The sequence below is a fragment of the Protopterus annectens genome, chromosome 2.part2 (assembly GCF_019279795.1).
Source record: "Protopterus annectens isolate FY-2018-M chromosome 2.part2, PAN1.0, whole genome shotgun sequence".
In the NCBI taxonomy this organism is placed as follows: Eukaryota; Metazoa; Chordata; order Ceratodontiformes; family Protopteridae; genus Protopterus; species Protopterus annectens.
Window position 1 is genome coordinate 346,480,405 of NC_056730.1, and position 23,809 is coordinate 346,504,213.

A 23,809-nucleotide genomic window follows, 5' to 3' on the forward strand; every position below is an offset into this window, starting at 1 on the left:
AACATCTGGCATTTTAAAACTGTGTAAGAAACAATACAGCCAATGGCAGAGTGTTGTTGACTTTGACAGGATGCCTTGTTCTTTTAAAAATCCACAGAGATTCATTATAAATTACTGACACTTGTTTAGCGTTACTTTTTTCTTTTAAAATCCACAGAAAGTCCTTATAAATTACTGACACTTGATAAGTGTTGCTTTTTTAAGCCACTCATAAACTTTAAATAGAATGTTAATAAAACACAGGCAATCTGGCTTAATGTGTCTCATTGATTCAAACTAATGACACAGTGTTATCTGGGTAAAGTGTGATTAGAATGATGAAATACATTTCCTTTTTTTGATGGAGGCCAATAGGACACGCCTTGCCATTTAGTCCTGGAAAAACAAAATCAGAATGTAAAGGCACACAACACTGCTTCCAGCAGGAATTCCCTGGAGGTGATAGTTTAGACATGACAAGACAAGGTAAATGCCAACATATTTACATAACATGTGCTGGAAGTGTCAGCTAAATGTTATATTCAGTATCCATACTCCACAGCCTAGTATGTCCATCAGGCCGAAATAGAATGGCACTCTGCTCACAGGTATTCAGGTTTTATAAAGTAAAAGAGGGTATAATATAGCTATGATATTAAAATATAAACAATATGGACACAGATCAAATGAAGTCAAAAGAACAGTATTCAGCAAGCACTATACTGAACATTGCAGCTGTCACAGATTAATACAAGTGGCACAGAACACTGACAAAATGATGTGTCTATGATTCATGAAGAACCTTATGCATTGATCACCACATAATGAAGAAATAAGACACTTACATGTGCCATCTAAAATGACACAGATGTACTGAAACAGTGATATTAACAAATAACCACAACTTTGGCATACAAGCTCCAAGTTAAAGCTTGCTCTGAAAGCCAAGGAAGAAAATGTATCTAAGATTATGTGCATACAGTTGAAAATCAAACAAAATGAGTACATTAAGGAAGTGTAGCTCATGTTTGACGCAGACAAAGGAAAGGGCATTTATGTAGGAGTTAATAAAACTGTTAATAAATCTTATTCTACATTAGCCGAGAATACTTTGACAATTCAGCTAGAGAAAAAAATATATAATAATAATATTGCTGGTAAAGTGGATATACTACAATAAAAAATAATTCACTGTGGGCAGTTTCAGCCATGTTAGCAGAAACCTTTGTCTAAATCCACCAGTTTGTATAATACCTTGATGGGAATGACCAGCTAGTTCATAGGTTCATAGAAGATCACTAGGCTAATGGCTTAAGGGCCCTTAGAAGCTGAGCCAATATAACCCATTTTACCCAACATATGACCCTATGGGCAAGAGGATGGCATGGATTTGTGTCTTTGCATTAAGTACCTTACAGATTGTCCCTATCGGTAAGGGACATAGGCAATACCCCAGGTGTGAATTTGTGATTCTTCATCCATTGATCCAAATTGCATTTGAAGACAGCCAGGGAAGGGCTCTGATTAATGTGAATAGGAAGCCTGTTCTAAAGAAAGGCAATCTCTGAGACACACATCTGTCTCTCCAGCATGTTTAGTTGGAGTTGCTGACTATATTTTGATCCCTAGATATGGTGACCCTTATGCTGTTTGACTTGTAGATGTGCAGCAGCTCCATCAGGGTTGAATTTGTGAGTGCCTTGTAGACAAGGCATAGGCCACTACTTAATAGTCAGTAGGAGGCTAAAGAGATAGGGCTTTTAGTCTATCTGCAAAGTTCATTTTTGCTTATATGCTGTTTTTTCTTTGTGAGGAACCTCTGCAGTTGCTCCAGGTGCTATAAATGCCTTGTCAAGTACATGCCAAATGGCACACTGTATTCAATTATTAGTCTAATGAGGGCCGAGTACAGGTGGACTATAACTTCCTTGGATATAGATGCCATACCTTTACTTATAAGTTGTGCCACATAAATGGATTTTCTCACCACTGTTGACTCATGGCAGTCAAAGTTCAGGCTACTATCTATCTGCCTACCTAGATCTCTCACCTCTGAGTCCACTCTAAGGGGCATTTTATTGATGTTGTAATTTGCAGGGGTATTTGATTTCCCAAAATATATGATAATGCATTTTTTTGCATTTACTTTTAGGCCATGGTTCTGGTACCAATCATTTGTCTGATCTAGACCCTCCTAAAGGATATCTACATCCTTGGGGGATTCAGTGATTGCCCTCAGCTTGCAATCATTGGCAAACTTTGTCATCCAGAGGCCTTCCACATTTGCCTTGACTTCAGAGTGGTCCCAGTACTGATCCCTGTGGCACACCACTAGTAACTGTCTTCTTGCTGGATGTGGGTTTCCCCACTTTAATCACGTGTCCTTTCCAGAGCCAGTTGGATATCCATCTGATGACATAGGGTTTATGCCCAGGTCTGTGAGTTTATTTATAATACCAGAGTGGTGAATTGTGTCAAATGTCTTGGTCAGGTCAAGGTAGGTGGTGTGTACTGTTTAACCCTCAGCCATGGCCTTAGTGACTTTTTCAAAGAAGTTCACCAGGCTCAGTAGGCACAGCCTGCCCTTGACAAAGCTGAATTGGGTCGGGTCCAGTGTTTGGAGGTCTCCTATATCATTATTTATCAGGTACATGATTATTCTTTTCATGGTCTTACATATAAAACTAGTCAAACGTATGGCTCTGTAATTTCCAGGGTCAGCAGATGGTCCCTGTTTATGTAGAGAGATGACTGTTGCTGTCCTCCATTTTAACAGGACAAAGCCAGTCCAGAGGCTATGGTTAAACAGAGATCCTAATGAACCTCATACGTCCTGATTTACGCTATTTAAGAGGCAACTTGGTATATTGTCAGGTCCCACTGAAGCTGTGTTTTTAGCTTTGGAGAGCTCAGTGACAACGTATTCTTTGGTAATAATTGGCAGTGGAGGGGTGGAGGGTCTTTCTTGGGGGAGAACTGGAGGGTGATGGGGAGGTGAAATTTGAGCTGAATTTGTCAGCCAGCTGATTTGCTATGTCTTCCAGCTGAGTATAGGTGATGCCATCTACAACTAATTCCACATGTCATTGGGTGTTGCCCTTAAGATTACGGACATAACTGAAAAATGCCTTATAGTCGTCCTTGGCTTTGGAGGCTATTCTTACCTCAAAGTCTGAATTTTCCAAGCAATAGGCTTTCCTTGGAATGCCATTAACCAATGATCAACAGAAAAGTAAATTATAACCCAGAAGACTGTTTGAACTTATTGACCACAAGATGTTTTACTTCAGGTGGCCATCAAAGTGAGATTAAGACTGACAAGTCATTTCTATTAATAGCAGTGCAATCACAAATCTTTGAAAAATATCAGTCCTTAAAGTTATGTTATATAACATTATGTCTCACGTTTCAGACTGAGAATATTCCACACAGACAATTTTGTTGATGTATGATATATTTTAAACATGTTTCACAACTAATGGTGCTATCAGGCTATATATTATAAACTCACACTGACAATTCAGGCAGCTTTAAAGATTATTTATTAACACAGCACACAGCTGCATAATGCATACTGAACAATGTGTTTATTATGCCACTTTCATTTAATGTGATTCATATATATCAGCTGAGGTAGTGACAGGTGACAGACAAATTAATGAAAATGGCTTTGAGTCATGCACAAGTGAGCAAAATTTAAACCTAAGCACAGTGTGATTGGGTGCTACAGATGTAATAAATCAGACTAAAAATGATCCACTGTGCATCTCTGGATAAATCTGACCACATATCAGTCCTCTTCCCTGTCAGGCCTAGTGGTAGCACACTGCCATCATGTGTGACCATTTTTAGGGTCTTCTACTTGGCAAACCAACTTCTGCTTGTAGAAGACCCCCAAATGGGCCTAGCTAAGAGCGCTGCCACACACACCTCAAAATTTTACTAGGACCTATACAACTCTATAGGAAAAGTCTGTAGCCATTCAACCTACATATGACAGAAATTAAAGAATAAATTTCTCTTATGTAATTCCTGAGTTAATAAACTGTATTACAAAAGAATAAAAATAATGAAAATTTGTGAGAAATCCCACCCTGTACCACAAAACCACAATAAAATGTGAGTAAGGAACTTACAAGCAGTATTAGAAAATGTAAAGCAGAGTAAAACCTTACGGTCACTACAGAGGTCAATGAAAATTGAAAATCATTTTTCAGGTACATTGGAAATTGAAGGAAATTAAGGAATACTAGCAAATAATGCATTGAGTTCATCCATAATAATATAATACCTTTTCATCCCAGGGGACGTACCCAATATATTAGTAGAAACATTTAGTGCTTTCTTTATTCCACCTACCTAGATTGTTGCCCTCCCTACTTCTAAAACTTTAGTTGCGCTGTGATCAACTTGAAACAAGTTTTATAATCCCTGTCAAAAGCTAAAAATTATATTTCTATGGGACCCAATAACAATCCAGGATGCATGCTCATCGACCTAAGCCTAGCTACAGAGTTTGAGATTGATGCCTGGAGAACAATCACTGTGACTCCCATACACAAGAGTGGCCCTTCTACAGACCCAGATAATTGTAGATCTATCAGCCTCAGCCTTACATGCAAAGCCATGGAAAACATCATAGTAGATCTAGTTTATTCAGAGTGAGGAAACTCATTAAATCTAGAACCCACTCAGTTTGGTTTTGTGAAGGCAGACTCTCTTTCCTCTACCTATTAAACTACATTGAAAACATTACAAAGGATTTGGACAGTGATCACTCTATGCACATTTCTTCAGCTAAACTGGGATAGAAGTCACAAAAGTAATATGGACATGGGAAAGAAAGAATGGTCTGATGTGGTGTAATATTTATGCAAAGGAGAAAGCCAAATTCATTAATACAAAAAAGCAGCTCCAAAAATATTCAAAAATAAATATAGACAAAAGCATCTGGATACGGAAAATTTTACAATACAAAAATAGGATCACAAAGGGGAAAGGTAGAACAGAAGATTAGTAAAAAAGAAGTTAAAAATTAGCAGCTGAAGTTGTGGAATACCTGCGAAACGAAGGATTTAGTGCAGAAAGTCCAACACAGACTATGTCCCAACATGGTAGAACAAACAAGTAAAGAGAAACAAGAGGAGTGGGAGAAATCTGAATAAGAAATATGGACATGAGAAAGAAAAAAAGATTTAATATGGTGCGATATTTACACAAAGGAGAAATAAAAACTAATCAATTAAAAAAACTAACACCAATGATAGCTGAAGAGAAATACAGACAAAAGCATCCAGATACAGAACATTTTACAATGCAAACAATAAGAAAACAAAGGGGGAAAGTAGAAAAGAGGATTAGTAATGGAGAAGTTAAAGAAATAGAAACAAAAGTTATGAATCACATATGAAGTGAAGGACTTAGTATAGAAAATTTAACTCTGACAACATCACAGCTTGATAGAATAATAACTCCCCAAATTAAGGAGAAACCAGTGAAGTGGGGAAACATAATCAATTGCCATATGAAGATACTTTGGCGCTTTCAGCAGGAAATCAGAACAAAAGTTCAGTTGGTGTTGCACAGCAAGGGAAGGAGCAGAAAACTGTGGCAATTCTGATGCAGTCAGTGTTGTGGAGTGAGAGGCCTGTGAGTTCCCATACAAAAGAACATACTGGGTGAAGCTGAAGAGAATATTGCACAGGAAGATTTTCTGGAACTTTCTGCAGAATGCCTGCAAGAAAGGGAGAACAAAGTATGTGCCTTTAGTTTAGAAGAAAATGATCTAGGGGAAGAATTGCTTGATTTAATAGAGATGGATAGACATATTAAGGTCAATGAAAGACATAGACTACATAAAATCAATAAGACTCAAATGTTAGAAGTTTGATAAAACAAATGAACACAGTAATTAAGACTGTTCATAGAAATTCATGAGATATAACAGAAGTAAATAGGATAATATTACTGTGCAGCAAAATTAATAATAGAAACAGTTTTACCACAAAAACACAGGGAAGGAAAGGGAGAAATCAAATGCCATCATGGAGGTAACAAATACATAGGTTCATAGGTTGGTACTAGGCTATCATCCCTAGGGCCTATACAAGCCTAGCCATAACAATTCCCTGGCTATTTCTTCCCACATTATTTACTTTCCTATAAACTATAAAACTATAAAACAATTAAGACAAAAACTGTCACTGTCAGAAGACTACAGAAGAGGGAAGACATCAACAAAAATACTCAGAAAGATAGACGTGATAAAAACAATGGGTAGAATCAAAACAGACCAGGATCTATTGTACACTATTGCAAATAATAAACTAAAGATAACAGCAGTGGCAGAAAGACTACAATATATGGAGATAAATATAAAGGAAAAAAAATACAAAAAAGCAATTTATTGATCACCCAAAAAAGTTTTATAGCAAATTGGGAAACAAGATAAAAGGAATAGAAACACCACCAAAAAAAAAAAAAAAAAGAAGCAGACACATTCTGGAGAAACATCTATGAAGATCCTGTGGAACATAACAAAGATGCTGAATGGATAGAAGAAGTAAAATAAAGAATAAGTTGTTCAAATGTATGGGATATGCAATGGGATGAAGTAATGTCCAGATAAATTGAAACAAACTTAAGAAAATCTCTTAAGTGGAAAACCCTAGGCCCAGTTGCAGTCCCTAACTTCTGGCTAAGGTATTAACATCTTTACATGAAAATTTAGCCATGAGTAAGAACTATTTATATGAGCATCCCAACAGATGTCCAACTGGTTATCAACATAAAAAACAATACTCCTCCTTAAGAGTAAACCTGCAAGATATCCTAAAAACTATAGACCAATAACTTGCTTCCAATGATGTATAAACTATGCACTGGAATTGATGCTGACAGAGTTTGTAGTCATTTAGAAGAAAACTCAATCCTAGCAATAGAACAAAGGGCAACAAAAAGAAAGTCATATAGAACAAAGGATCATTTGATGTTAAATAAAGTCATAATGGAGAATTGTAAAAAGGGGAAAAAATCTATATATAGGATGGATAGACTACAACAGAGAATTTGACAGCATCCCATATTCGTGGGTAAAAGAGTGTTTACAAATGCATTAGATACATTGATTGATTACATTACAATGACCATGAAACAGTGGAAAACCACTTTGCAGCTTAGTCATGATAAAGGACAACTTATTACTCCAGGGATAAAAATTTGAAGGGGGATATTCCAGGGTGACTCTTTATCACTTCTGCTCTTTTGTCTTGCCCTTAACCCATTAAGCTATCTACTTAATAGATTAGGTCATGCCTAAAATTTAGCTCTCCAAAATCAACAATGTGTAAAGATTTCTCATTTTCTTTTGTGGATGATTTGAAACTGTATAGCTCATCAGAAGAGGAACTGAAAGCACGACTGCAAGTGATCCAAATTTTCTCAGATGATATAAGAATGTCATTTGGTCTTGATAAATGAGGAAAAGCAGCCTTTAAAGCAAGAAAGATGCATCACCAAGAAAATATCAGTCTGGGACAGGAATGTGATATAAAAGAACCTGAGCAAGAGGGAGTGTATAAATATCTGGTAAATTATGAAGGATCAACAAAAATACATGAACAAATGTGAATAAAAGTCAGTAAGGAATATTTTAGAAGAGTAAAGTTCATGCCGAAAACAGTTCTGACATCTACGAATTAAGTCCAAGCTATAAACCAATTTACTCTTCCGGTTCTAACTTACAGTTTTGGGGTGACTGACTGGCCCTAACAGATATTGGATCAGTTGGACAGGAAAACAAAAAAAATGCTTCATGCTTATCAAATGATTTATAAAAATCATCGTATATCAAGATCATATATTCCCCATTCTGAAATAGGTATGGGCCTCCTCAAAACTGATTACATGTATAGATCTGCAATCGTAGGACTACATGCATATTTGTTGACCTCACCAGATTCAAATGGAGAGAAAGTTTTAAAACATGAAGAGAGCAAGTCTAACATGACTTCTGTGCTTAGTTTAGCAGATGCATATCGGTGTCAAGCAGGAATGGAAATCAAACCAGAAGTAGATAAAAATCAGGCAACAACTGAATGTGCCAAAAAACAAAAGAGAGAATATAAGGTGAAGGATCAGATGAGAGGGCAAGAAATGTGTAAAATGCATAAATGTAGTTGCAAGTACAGGAACAACCTCATGTTGATCAGGATTTAATGCAGGAATGGTTAAGGAGAGGTGGATTTACACCAAAGGCCGAAAGGTTAATATTGGTGGCCCATGTTGGTTTACAAAGTCAATTGAACATGTCCGAGAAACACACAAATGCAGGTTTTTTTAAAACAGAATTGAAAATAGTTATGTCTAATTGCTGGGTATGATACACTAATGGCAGAAGGCCTGTATACTGAAAGGCATAATAATGTGGAAAGGCTGCTGCACTGGGGATTGTGCAAACATACTATTGAAGTGTCTGAGAAGCATTGGAAACATGAGCCATAAAACATTACAGAAAATTATTAAATTTATATCACAGGGGATCACCCATGACTAACAGTTCAAAAAATAAATGTGAGAAAACCAGACATATTACTCCATGAAAACATGAAAAGAGGACAAAGGTAGCCCTGATCATTGAAATTGCTACATCCAGTGATTAGTGTCTTACAGAGAGACACAAATTCATAAAATACCAGGATTTGCAAGTAGAAATGAGGGCGATGTGGAGGAGAGATACCCAGTGAGTTCCAATAGTAGTATGTAGTAAGAGCAATGAGTCTCATAAAACAAACTTTACAGTCACATTTACAATAAATGTTAATGCCATACAAATTGCAAAAGGGGCCAGTTCTGGGCACATTGCGAGTGCTGTGAAGAGCAGTACTAATTTCATTAACTTTTATCATACTGTGACTTACGAATGGGATGCATTCCCATCATGGTATTATAAGCCCAAAAGACTTGGAGACATTAAAAAAGGATAGCACTGACAGCCTTCTGATCATTCCATTATCAAAGGTGCGCCTCCTGCTGAGGCATGGACACTACAACACAGTGCAAATGTTTTGATTTACCTTTTAATTTTCATAATATGTTTTAATATAAGTACCCTCAACCCTATGGAAGGAGATATTTTAAAAAATGTAGCATAAGACAATATAGAAATAATGTTGCAGCAGGCTGCTATTCAATTATTCTTTCTTTACAAAAAGGGAAAAAACAGAAATGGTATATGTTAATCATTAGACTGTCTATTTCACTGCTGGTCTGATTTTGGTAATCATTGCAGTAGGATATTGTAAAATATGTGCTGCTTTGTACATAGAAATGGCCTTTCCACTAATGCCATGGGTTCATTATTGTCCAGCTGGGTTACTGCCATCTTAGGCAATTAATGTTTCATCTGAAGGGTAGTACCTCAGAAGAGCAGTACTTTCATATGCTGACGATATGGTCAGTACTGTAATATGACTCCAAGAAGATGATGTAGGTGATAGGTTTTAAATCTAAGTGTGCATAACCAAGTAATATGACCTGCTAGTTGTACTGTAATACCATTCTTAACATCAGACTTAGATATGCCTGTGTTACACGCAGATTTTTAGTACTGTGATTGTCTGATAATTTTGGGATTGTGATTGATAGCTAAAAATTATTAAAATTATTAAAATAAATTAATGTACCACTGCGGAGCTAGTCACCTGAGAGTGTAAAAACCTTGGCTCGAGATGATTGTAACTGATGAAGTGATATCCTGACCCCATGTGCAAAATGGGAAAAGGGGTTGAGGATGGATGAATGGATGGATGGATGGATGGATGGATGGATGGATGGATGGATGGATTGATAGCTAAATGTAGACTGACTGATTATCATTTCTTACATGTGATCCCAACTGACAATCAAGGCTAACTCCTGCATTCTGAATTGATCTATATTTTCCAGATGAATTTACATACATCTCACAAAAGCTATGCTAACACATATGTACAAATCAATATGCATAATAAGAAATAAGGAAATGTGATACTGGAATTCAAAAACACAACTCTAAATTTTCCTTCCAACATAAGACTAAAAGAAATTCAAGTCAAGAATCATTTGACAGAAAACATCAGTCAAAAGCAGATATCCTTATTTCTTTCTCCACAGAAATGATGAGCAGCCACAATGGCATGTTAGGATGCAACAGATCTTATGGAACCTTAGCATTTATTGTATACCCATCACTTGGCCTGTTTGTGCATTTGTTTGTGTGCGTGTGTGCGTATGTGTGTGCTGTGTGTATGACGCTGTCTTTAACAGTCATCCTTCAGCTGTCTACTCTTTTTCTTCCCAGGTTTCACTGTGTCTATGGAAGACATTTCATGACAGTAGAAGTTAGTGGGATAGTCAAATGTTTGAAGTTTATGAGTTCAACAGCAGCAAATATTATAGAGATGATGTTTTTCAAGAGGTATAGTTCTCATATATATAGAACAATTGCACACATCTAGGAGATGGAGAAGTATTTTAGTATATGGGAGTAGAGATCAATAGTTTCTGTCATATATAGTTTCTAAATGCATCTAGATCTGTGGCCATTCCAAAGAGAATGGCATTCAGTGTACCTACTGCATCATTTTATGCTGTTTTAATTCATTCATACCTATGGCACTCATTGCCCTGTTTTCTACTCCATGTCTGCATCATTAGTTGGGTGGGCTGCATTATCTAATTTAAGTAATAGGTGCTTTAGAGGTAAGCAAATCACAGGTGAGATGATTGATGCACTTATTATCACATTATTATCAGTATTGAATGTGTGGTATTCAATGTACTTATTATCACATTATTATCAGTATTGAATGTGTGGTATTCAGTGTACTTATTATCACATTATATCATTAAAATGCATGGTATGCATATTACTCTTCACTTCTTATCAATTAATTATATTAATTAAATGTGTGGTCTTTAATGTACTTATTATCACATTATTATCAGTACTGCATTCGTGGTATTCAATGTACTTATTATCACATTATCAGTATTAAATGTGTGGTATTCAATGTACTTATTATCACATTATTATCAGTATTAAATGTGTGGTATTTAATGTACTTGTTATCACATTATAATCAGTATTAAATGTGTGGTAAATGCATGGTATTCAATGTACTTACTATCATATTATATTCAGTGTACTTATTATCACATTATTATCACTATTAAATGCGTGGTATTTAATGTACTTATCACATTATTATCAGTATTAAATGTGAGGTATTCAATGTAAATATTATCACATTATTATCAGTACTGCATGCGTGGTATTCAGTGTACTTATTATCACATTATTATCAGTATTGAATGTGTGGTATTCAATGTACTTATTATCACATTATTATCAGTATTAAATGCGTGGTATTTAATGTACTTGTTATCACATTATAATCAGTATTAAATGCATGGTATTCACTACTCTTCTTATCAAATTATTATCCGTATTAAATGTGTGGTCTTTAATGTACTTATTATCGCATTATTATCAGTATTAAATGCATGGTATTCACTACTCTTCTTATCAAATTATTATCCGTATTAAATGCGTGGTCTTTAATGTACTTATTATCACATTATTATCAGTATTAAATGTGTAGTATTCAATGTACTTATTATCACATTATTATCAGTATTGAATGTGTGGTATTCAGTGTCATGCTCAAGCAGTTTAAATTGTAGAAAATATTTAAACTGAGCAAGTAGGGCAAATGACTCATTTACTTATCTAATTAAATAATTTTTTGGTAGCTTAGACTTCCATGCAACTCTTATCCAGCCTGCCAGCCTACAGGAGTTTGAATCCTCTTTAACCTACAGCAGGCAGGAGTGAATAAGTTTAATAGGTCTTAGCCTGTGAAATCTATAGATGTTTTATGACAGAAGGTATTCTCAACTATTTCAAATTCTGCTTAGAAAAACAATTGCCTTCTGATATGAAGTATATACATACATATTTATATCTACCTGTGAAGGGGCAGGTACTCCTTGTACTTTTGATGACTAAATAAACCTGTTTATCAGCAATGTGGTCTAGGTTACAACTCATGTACAGATATGAGCATATGAAACACATGAACCAAAAAGAAGCTACCAAAAGCTATGAAATTGTAATTGGTGGCTCCTATAAGAAAGAATAGTTCATAATTTTTATCAATGACTGCAAATTCACCCCAGGACTGCCCCCTGTACAACTAATGGAAAGAGGCAGCTCCTAAATGCTGTATCTCATGCATGGGTCCCCTCAGATTATCTATGGTAGGGGTAATATATAACTATCGACCACTACATGGGTAAGGCCAGTCTGTACTGAAATAGGATAAGTTAACTCAATCATTAAAAGGGAAACAGGTTAGGCTTAAAATGACCCACAAGAGCAGCTAGCTTAGTACTAGCCTTTGAACCTATGAACGCTTATTGCCATATCTCTTTATAGTTTATGACTTATTGTTGCCAATTTGTTTATTGCAGGTTTTAATTGCAATGTGTTTATTGTTAAGCACACAAACAAGGACCTTGATAGCACTAAATCAGATGTTATTGGTTCAGCTTGGGAGAGGCATGTACTTTTATAATCAGTACAACTCAGACATGCACCCAGACTTAACTGGCACATAGCATAATGCTGAGACATACTTTCAACAGTTTATGCTATGTAAGCATACAATGATTCATGATGTTGTAAGACATATATTCTACTATATGCCTCACTGATGTATATTATTTATTAATGAATACTCAGCTTTTAAGAGGAAATGCTAGTTTGGTGACATTGAGGGATAAAGTATTATCCAGGTGGCACAAGATGCCTGCTGCAGCTGGTTGAGTGGAAGAGGGCCAATGAAGACCTGGGGGCTCACCTCTTCCAGTAGGTTGGTTAAGGGGGCTATGCAAAAGGCACAGCTAAATTGCCATTCTTGTAATACTGAGGAAGGAATAAAAGCCATTGCTTCTGTATGTGGGGAAGTGTAGAAAGATGCATTGTCACATAGGTGGAGCTTTGCTCTTGTTGCACCATTGCATACACACCTGAGAACTGAAACATGAACATCAGTAGGAGGTGTAACATAAAGGAGAAATCCCTATTCAAGCTGCAATATGATGGCCTGGTCCTAATCTCAGTGCATGATGGCAATGACCCCTTACAACTGCACATGGTTGAATTGGCTACCCTCCTACCATGTGTATATTCTGTCTTGTAAGGAGGCCATCCTAGCTTTGGTCACATCAGGAGCCATCATGGTTCTGGGTAGTGGGAAGACAGGACAATACAGTACCTGGCAGTAAATAATTTAAAGTGTCATATGTCAGCTGTGGTAAGGAGAAAAAAAACGTTAATGTGAAGATATTTCTATCATACACATTGCAGTAAATTACATTTGCTTATATGCACTTGTATATATTGTTGTGTGTGTGTGTGTGTGTGTGTGTGTGTGTGTGTGTGTGTGTGTGTGTGTGTGTGTGTGTGTGTGTGTGTGTGTGTGTGTGTGTGTGTGTGTGTGTGTGTGTGTGTGTGTGTGTGTGTGTGTGTGTGTGTGTGTGTGTGTGTGTGTGTGTGTGTGTGTGTGTGTGTGTGTGTGTGTGTGTGTGTGTGTGTGTGTGTGTGTGTGTGTGTGTGTGTGTGTGTGTGCATATGTGTGTGTGTGTGTGTGTGTGTGTGTGTGTGTGTGTGTGTGTGTGTGTGTGTGTGTGTGTGTGTGTGTGTGTGTACATTTGTGTGTGTGTGTGGGTGTGTGTGTGTGTGTGTGTGTGTGTGTGTGTGTGTGTGTGTGTGTGTGTGTGTGTGTGTGTGTGTGTGTGTGTGTGTGTGTGTGTGTGTGTGTGTGTTTGCATGTGCGTGTGTGCATATGTGTGTGTGTGCATATGTGTGTGTGTCTGTGTCTGTGTGTGTGTGTGTGTGCTTTTGTCTGGTGACACTGTTAAACACATTTGTCGTTTTTTTCATTGATTAACCACTAAAGCCTTCAGAATATTAGTGTACAGGACTCCAATGAAATGTCATTGGTTTACTTAAATTCCTAAGCAATGTTGGCAGAACTATAGCCACTTACCCTCAGTTTTTACAAGCATTCACTAGTCTGCATTGGGTCCCAAGCCATTCCTGAGTGCACTGAAAATGGAGCCAAAACCATGCATGAATGTAAAGTCCTGGAAGGAAAAAAATTAGTGAAGACGTTCAATAGCAGCACTTTCCCTTAATCTGACCAATGTCAGACTCATGAGATAAATGAGATTTGGCCAATGCAGACATGGTTTAACAGCTAGGCAAGAGAATCCTCACTTAAAAGTAAACTTAGCAAAATCAGGACAGATGCTGCATGGCTGTTGTCTAGGCATCCATATATATCTTAAGTGATTTTTAGAGGAGTTAGTGGAAGTGTTACATTTGCAGACATCTAGGAATTATTCTAGTCACCGGTTTTGGCTTTTGCCTTTGCTTCCCAACCTCATGTGATATCTTCTTCTGTTCAGGGGAAATCACAATAGAACAAATACAGCTGCATAGTCTGAAGCAGACACAAGTGAACTTTTAGTTAAAGTATGAATGTTAATACTCCATAATCTAGGTAGAGGTCAATTTAAGTCATTCTACTGTAAAACTAATTGTGTTGTGTGGAATATTTTTTGAGATGACAAAATGCAGTGAGTATTAACCACAGAATTAGCAATCAGAGAATGCAAAAGGCCCAGAGGTTTACAAAATCATTCTTGTTCATAGGTTGGTACTAGTCTATCGGCCCTAGGGCCTATACAAGCCTAGCCATAACAATTCCCTGGCTATTTCTTCCCATACTATTTACTTCCCTGGACCCCTGTCTAGCAGGGTGACTGACATGATCCCTGGGGTGAATTTCCTTTCTCCCATCCAATCATCCTTTTATAGAAGGCCAAAGAGGTGCTCTGTTTGACATGTATGGGCAGTCTATTACAGAGTCTGGGGAGTCTCTGGGTCAGGAACCTATCCCTCCAGCATGTTTTGTTTATTGTGATGACAAAGTTTAGATCCGTGGAGCATGTGGCTCTGAGGGATTGGGATTTCTTTAAAACTGTAGCATGTCCAACAGATCTGGGTTTGACATGGCCTTGCATGTTAAGCAGAGATTGCCTCGGAGTAGAAGATATGCGACAGAGTATATCTGGAGTTTTTTAAGACAGTCAGTAAATATCATCTGCTTTAGGCCTGTGATTCTTTTAGTGAGGTATTTCTGCAGCCTTTCCAGTTGTTGCAGATGTCTTGAGAGGTACATACCAAATGGGGCATTGTATTCTATAATGGGTCTAATGAGGGATGAGTACAGTGGGACAATGACCTCCTTTTTTCCTGGATGAAAAGCCCTTAGTGATGAGGTGTGCCACATAGAAGAATTTCCTGACTGTTGTGGTGATGCAGTTATTGAAGGTGAGACCACTGTCCACCTGTGTCCCTAAGTCTCTTATCACACTTTCGGTGTTTAGTGTACTGCCACCTATGTGGTAATTCACGGGTACATGTTTTTTTCCCAAAGGGGATAACTACACATTTCTTGGCATTGAGCTTGAGCCCATGGCTCTGGCACCAAGCATCTGTTTCTGTAAGGCCCTTTTGTAGAGTATCCACATCATTTGGGGATTCAATAATGGCCCCCAGTTTGCAGTCATCTGCAAACTTTGTTAGCCAGAGTCCCCTAGTGTTGGCCTGTACTTCAGAGAAGTACATGCCAAACAAGATAAGTCCCAGGACTGAACCCTGAGGTACTCCACTTGTCACTTTTCTGGAGCTGGATTTGGAGCCAGCTACTTTTACAGTGTGAGTTCTGTCAGAAAGCCAGTTGGCAACCCATCGAGTGACGTAGGGATTAATGCCCAGCTTAGTAAGTTTATCTATGATTCCAGAGTGGGGGATGGTGTCAAAGGCCTTGGCGAGGTCAAGATAGGCTGTGTGGACTGCCTTACCCTCGTCCATGGCCCTGGAGACCAATTTGAAGAAGTTAATCAGGTTCAGGAGACAAGATCGGCCCTTCACAAACCCAAACTGGGTGGGGTCTAGAGCTTTAAGATTGTCAATGTCTTTGTTTATAAGTTCCATGATAATACATTCCATGGCCTTGCAGATCAGGCTTGTCAGACTGATGGGGCGGTAGTTCCTGGGATCCAAGGTGGATCCCCCCCTTGTGGAGTGGTTTAACTGTAGCTGTGCGACACTCAGTGGGCATGAAGCCTGAAGTGAGGGTATAATTAAGCATGATACTTAGGTGAGGTGCCAGTTCATTTTGTAGTTCATATAGTATACATCCTGGGATGTCATCTGGTCCCATGGATGCTGTAGTCTTAGCTTTGGAGAGTGCGTTTTTTACCTGTGTGGCCATTATTACCGAAATTTGGCAATCTTCCGATATTGAGATGGGCCATTTAGGAGGTGAGAGGGGGGTGAAGTTGGCACTGAATTGGCAATATCCTTGCGATCAGTATATTTAATGCCATTCTGTTGTAGCTCAGAGCAGATCTGAGCATTGCCATTTAGATTATTGACATAGTTATAGAATGCCTTGTGGTTGTCTTTGGAATCTTTGGCAATTTGATTTTCGTAACTAGCTTTGGAGGATTTTATGAGGGATATCAGCTTCTTACAGAGGCTGGTAAGGGAGTTTTTTGCATCCTGGGATTTTCCTCTTTTCTGCAACAGCTTCTTCCTTTTGTTGTAAAGTTTGTTTATGGTAGGGGACCACCAGATTGGCTTCCTTTTTTTGGAGGAGAGCATCTTGGTTCTATTTGGGATGGCATGATTCATGCATGAGTGGATGTGCTCATACTCAGCAGTTGAACCTTCAGTTCCTGTTTGCATGGGTGGCATGAAGTTTGTAACTTCTGACTTGAGTTGCATGAAGTTGGCTTTGAAGAAGTTTTTTATGGAGGTTTCCTTACTGGGGGATGGGAGTGGGATGTCGATGTTAAGGGTGATTAGCTTATGGTCTGACCTGATCAACGAGGGAGTGACTATAGGTGTGGATCATCAATTTCCCATGTTGGTATTGACCAGGTCTAGGATATTGAAGCCCCTGGTGGGACTGTGGATTAGCTGATCCAGGGCATTGGAATTTATGAATTCCAAGAATCGTTGGGCAAAGGTGTTGGTACAAGAGTAGTTTTCCCAGTTATTGGCAGGGTAGTTGAAATCACCCAGTATTAGGGTGTTTGGTTGTATATTAATATTTTCCAGTATGTTTAGAAAGGTGTAGTGAGAATCTTGGGGCATGATGGGGGATCTGTAGCAAGCTACAATTTGGATTGCAGTCTTACCTTTTACCTAGTGTTAATTGCACCTGGAGAATTTCAGATGCATTGTGTTGGGCAACTAACCTGGTGGTGTGAATATCCTTGGCGAATATGGACACTCCTCCACCTTTAGTGTTTCAATCCTGGTTTGGTGGCCGAAAAGTGTGGTAAGAGTTGTAGCCTGGTATTGCAGGGGTGCTCACTGCAGCCTTGAACCAGGTCTCAATTACCGCACAGATATCGATGTTCTCCATTTTTAGGAGTGCCTTGAGAGAGTGCATTTTGAGGTTTAGACTTCTAGCATTGAGTAGCATTACTTTCTGAATTTTGCATGGTTGTACCTGTTACGGAGGTGGTTTTGTCCTTTGAACTTTGCCTAAAAAAGGCACTATAGGGGTGGCAAGAGCCTTAGCCAGTAATCTGAATCCCAGGGGCAACAGGTGCATACAATCTCTGGCAAAGCATCGTGGTCTGCATTTTGAGGTTTAGACTTCTAGCATTGAGTAGCATTACTTTCTGAATTTTGACTCTGGCAAAGCATCGTGGTCTGTCGATCATGTCGTCCCAGGCAGACAGATACTGGATCACCTTTGAATGACACCAGAAACTTAGCCAATTGTTGAAGTCAATCATTTTGTCCTTATATTTTGGTATCATTCTGGGTGAAGGCAGGATGCTACTCAGGGCTAGGGTCATACCTGCCTGGGCCACATGATCCAAGAGCTCTTCCATGTCTCTTTTCATGTAGCCCAGAGAAGTACGTCTCAGGTCATTCACTCCAACATGGACAATGACAGAGTCATATTTGTACTTGTTGTGGAGTGACTTGAGTGCATGAGTTATGTGGTGGATCCTGGCACCCGACAGGCAGCTGACTGTAATTTTCTCCTTGTTCAGCCTAGTGAGTGGGACATCAGTGTGCCTGACTATAGAGTCACCTATGAATAAAGTGTTAGGTACGTTGTCTTGCCTTAGCAGCTGTTGCTGGGTGGCACACTGGTGTTGTGAGCTATGTGACACTTTGGTTGTGATTGGTGTTTGTTTGCGTTTCAGCTTCGGAGGTCCTTGTTGCTTGGGCAGGTTACAGTTAAGGGCCTCCGCATATGTGGATTTAGTGTTGCTATGTGTGGGTGTTGGTGGTGTGAGTTTAGATAAAATGTTACCAGATTCCACAATCTTTTAAAGGACCATATGTTCACCAGTAGCAGAATATCAGACTGATGTACATTATTACAAGTATATTGCCAAGTCAGAAAGCCCAGAACTAAGCTGCAGTTTGAGAAAGCAAAATCCTTGCTAATCCTGAGCAAAGATGGTCATAGCACCATCTAAGCATAAGTATTAAAAAAAGACTCAGGGTTTGTTTTATTATAAAAGACAATGAACCTAGTAAATATTACAAAAAAATATACACTATACAAAAAATAGAAATGACATTATTTCACAAATTGCTTCTTAACCTTCTAGTATCTTGAATAGAAGTCTTCAAGTGAGTTACAGAAGGAAAAAAAGAGGACATATTTACAGACAGTGAAGCAATTAATAAAAAAGAAATTAAGAATAATTATTCTTTAAAAAAATGTCCAGGGGCATACAAGAATGGAAACATAAGTGAGTAATATAAACATGCCTTTGTCAGGTGAAGAGAAGCACTCCACAGACAAAAGATACAAAGTTTGAAGGGAAATTGCCAGACTTTAAATGGCCTTCAAGGGTATCTGGTCTCTTACTTACTCATGGACGCTTCCCGTTTGTGCAAGTCTAGTATATAGCTGTCCACTTACGCACTAGTTCTTCAAGTTTTTGGGTTAGATGTGGCCTCACGCTGGCCACCAGACAAAGGTGACCTATCCTAACATACCTTACTAAACAAATGTTTTCTTGGGAGCAGGCTTGCTCCATAATGAAAGAAATATTTAGTTTCTAATGGACCCATAGAAATTAAAGTAAATGTGGAAAGGACTTTGAGGTACAAAACTGGTCATAATTTCAAAGATTTCTGACCAGAATGAGATAGGTATAAGCAGTTAATTTTATATCATACTGTTAACATTACATTACATTAGATCTTTTGACCATCAGCCACAGGGCTATATAATTCATTCTGGAGGACTGTTCTGCAGATTAGAGGAGAGAGAATTACTTAACCTCATACATTCTGAGGTGTGGATTTCTGTAACTTATATTACAGTACAATATGTGTGATAGAAGGAGCTTAATAATAATGAATATTTTTGTTAATATGCTGATATGTTAATTTTTCATTAGGTTTCTGGCTGTGTTAAGTAGACATTTAAGGATAAAAAAGGTTAAATTAAGTTTGCTTTAAAGATATAACTTTTAAATTGGTTCTGTCTTTGTGGTAGTCAGGAGTCATGAAATCTAGTATCCTTCTGATCAGCCTGGGGGAGTAGCCAAAAAGAACAAAAGAATGTTGTTTCTGATGTCTTGGGCTGGCAGGTAGAAATGAATGTGAATTGGGGGAGAATTGCTTTGAATATAGAAAGGTCCATCACCTTCTTTTAATACATGAATCATGCAATGGAAGATATGTGAGGCGTGAAAATTTACAGCTTCTTCATGACTTTGATGTCTATAAAAAAGGACATATTAAATATGCTTAGTTCTTTGTTCTAGTCATTGTAAAAACTACAGAGAGATACAGTGATGCCCTCATGTGGCCTAGAGGCAAATAGGTACACTCTGCAGGCTCTTATATCCCAGACTTTGGGGCAAAAGAGTTACAGCTGAACCTTATTAAAGGGTGCTTATTGTATAAGGTCTTTCTTAAATACAAAACATAACAAAGACAGGTTTAACAAAATGCATACCATATGCATTTTGTTATTTGTACTTTACAGACTTACAATATGGTTTGATATGCTTTCCTTTCTTCTTATGATTTTATTCTTAATATTTTTATCCTCTGATGATTGGTTATTTAATGTTTTAAAGTAAATTTACTTTGCAAAATAGGTAAACATATTTTCTTAAAACACCTACCTGTTATTATTTGCTTAGACTTTCTGACCAAAGGTTGTTTTCTCTAATCATTAAGTAGACCTGTGTATATTGATGCAATCACAAAAACTGCAAGTTCCCAGCAAGTGTCATGCTATGAGCTATTTGTATTCTAGAAAAGTGTAAAAGTATGTTATTTTTTCTTATACAGGAGGTTACAGAGGTTCTCCAACCAAAAAAGAATTATAACGTCATGTTCTCAAACAATAGTTTGTAATATGTGTTTACTGAGTGAGTACTTAACATTAGTGTTTGGAACTTATAATCTTGCCTGACTGCATGGATTCACCAGAAGAACCATGACTGCTAGGAAGTCCCAGCTAGGGAATTCCTCACCAGTTCTTTCACATTTTTATGCAGTGCTGAAGTAAGTTTTTTTCCTAATCATGTGGTATTATTTTTAATTCTCAAGGTTATTTTAAGGTATGTTGCACTAAAGTTGCACTTCTGTATCAGAAGACAATGGAATACCATACTGTGAATTATAAAATAATACTGCTTCATTGGGCCGGCCTGCTTCCTTGTTGGTGCAGTTTTACTTAAGTGCTCCCAAATGAACATTTCAGGAATAAAACAGCCAATGTCATACTGTCTTTACTAAATTACTCTAAATTGTCAGTGTGTGTTGCCATATAAAACAAGGCAGGACCTTTTCCTTCCTTTAATTTTTTATTTCTGCATCATATGCTGATGATTGAGAGTTTTCACCAGTTTTGAAAGGAGTTTATTATGCTGTCCCTTCTCTATCCAGGAAATTAGGATGACTAGCAGAGGCAAGATCAGTATCAATCCACTGGAGATAGAAGGACTTTATTCACTTATATATATATATATATATATATATATATATATATATATATATATATATATATATATATATGTCTTCTACATGAACCTTGAAGTGGCTTTAAGAGGTCAAGGTTTTATGGTAGGGGGGATTACCCAGAAACTACTTGCATTTGTGGAGGGATATGACCCCCACTCAGACTGAACATAGACATGCTAACTCAAATGTTCTCGACCTGAAAGTATAGGATAAAGGTACGTGAAAACCATTATTAATGATTTCACTAGGGTATTTCATCCTGGACACTTGGCTACAACAGCAATAGCAAATGCAATATACATCTACATATCCATGTACATATACATATATGTGTACACATACCTATACATAGACATATACATGTACATATGCATATAGAAAGACTTATACATGCGCATATACATGTACAGGGGCATGCACATGTGCATACACACACACACATATATATATATATATATATATATATATATATATATATATATATATATATATATATATATATATATATACAAATATAAACAAACTAGCCTGCTCCATAATGCCCTATACACATATCTATACCCCTCCCTCTTAGTCTCTTACACACACCCTGACATCCTACTACCTCCTCATACCTACGTCACACCAATTAACCATGCTCTCCCCACTTTCACTAACCCTTCTCAACTACTCTATCTGCTTACTTCTTCTAATCCCTCTATCCCATGCAACCTCTTATTTCTCTTCCAAACTCCCCCTCCTTCCTATTCCTCACTTCCACTCCCAACACCCATCCACACCCCATCACATCCCACTTTCACACGGTATCCTCATCTCTTATTCAACCAAACCCACTCCACTGCTACAAACAAAAGATCACACCCTCCCCAATGAAACACAACACACCTAAAGCAATATTGCTTTCCCCACAAAACTCGAGGAGCAAGCCCAAACTCCTACTCACATTCTTCTTTACCAGCCTCTACTTATCAGTAGACATACATCCCAACCCCGGACAAAAGACTAGCACCAACCTCACTCCCGCAAACACAGCCCATACTACCAACCATAAATATCTCAAAATAGTTACCATTAACACCCAGAGTTTGAAAAATAAAATATCCCACTTCCAGGCTTGGTTAAACCATACTTTACCAGACATAGTAGCAGTCTCTGAGACATGGCTAAAATCCCACATTCCTGACTCTGAAATCCTAACCACAGGTTTCAAGCACTCAGACATGACCGCCAAAATAAGAAAGGAGGAGGAGTAGCCTTAATTTATTCCAGTCTACTCTCCATCACTCCTTACCCAAACCCCATTCCTCAGTTCAATAATGCTGAACTAGTCATAGGAATACTCAAAATGAATGACCATAAAAACATTTGTATTATGGCCCTCTACATCCCCCCTGGAACCAACACCAATACACTTGAAGATATACTTCTATGGGCCACAACTAATATTACACTTGAGACATACATATTAGGGGATGTGAACATTGACTGGAACAAAATGAATTCCAATAATCCCTCCATATCTATCAATCTATTCAACTTCACACAACTTACAAATGACATTACCAGACCCAATAAAACAATCCCCCAGGCTCCACTCTTGAATGGATGCTAGTCTCCCACCCAAATAAAGTCACACACACAGGCATCCTACCAGACTCCATGAGTGATCATTTGCCAGCCTTCATCTATAGAGCTACTCCCTCTACTCCTCACCTATACCAATACATCCAGACTCAAAACCTCACAAACTTTAACCCCACAACTTTTTCCAACTCCCTCAAACAAACAAACTGGGACAGCCTAAAAACTCTTCCTCTAGATAATGCCATAGACTTCTTTAACTCAACCTTCTTAAATACCCTGAACTCCCAAGCCCCACCAAGAACAAAACGTATAAAACCCAACTCTGCCCCATGGCTAACTAAAGATACTAAAACACTTATGCAACAATGAGACAAGACCTGGAAACTTTACCACCACAATAAACACCCTTACACCCTTCTAAAATATAAGCAACTCCACAACCTAGCTAAAAATATATTATAAAAGATAAAAAATCCTACTATAATTAACTCCAGGCTAATCATTCCAAAAACCCAAAACAATTCTGGAACTCAATCAACTCTCTTCTGAACCCAGGTACCAAACATAATTCTTGCCCTGACACCAGCAAAACTGACCCAGAAATAGTCACTCCATTCAACTCCTTTTTTACCAACTCTGTAGCAGAACTCACCAAGACCTTCCCAAATCATGACCCCACCCCTCCCTTCAAACCTTATTCCCTAACCTCTACCAAACCTTCCATCCCCAGCAATCCTCCTACATTTCAACTCAAAGCCATCTCCACCTCATACATAAAAAAACTTCTCTCCAAACTTAAGCCAAGCTCCAACGCCCCTGACAATATCCCCTCAGTATTCCTAAAACTAGCAGCTGATGGTATTGCAGTCCCTATTAGCATTCTCATTAATAGATCCATACAGGAATCTTATGTCCCCAAACTGTGGCATTCTGCCTTTACCCGACCCCTCCACAAAGGTGGCAAAAATAATAACATCTCAAATAACATCTCAAACTTCCGACCGATAGCCATTCTCTCCCCAATCTCAAAAATTCTTGAAAAATGCATCGACCTCCAGCTCATGCCTTTCCATACCAATATTTAACTGTTCACCCCTATACAAC

General features: G+C 37.9%; 1 protein-coding gene across 1 annotated transcript in view; it reads left to right on the forward strand.

Annotated features, from left to right (window-relative positions):
- Positions 1 to 23,809, forward strand: part of COL19A1 (collagen type XIX alpha 1 chain) — a gene marked incomplete in the record, with an annotated part of 3,251,042 nt that overhangs the window by 2,790,606 nt on the left and 436,627 nt on the right.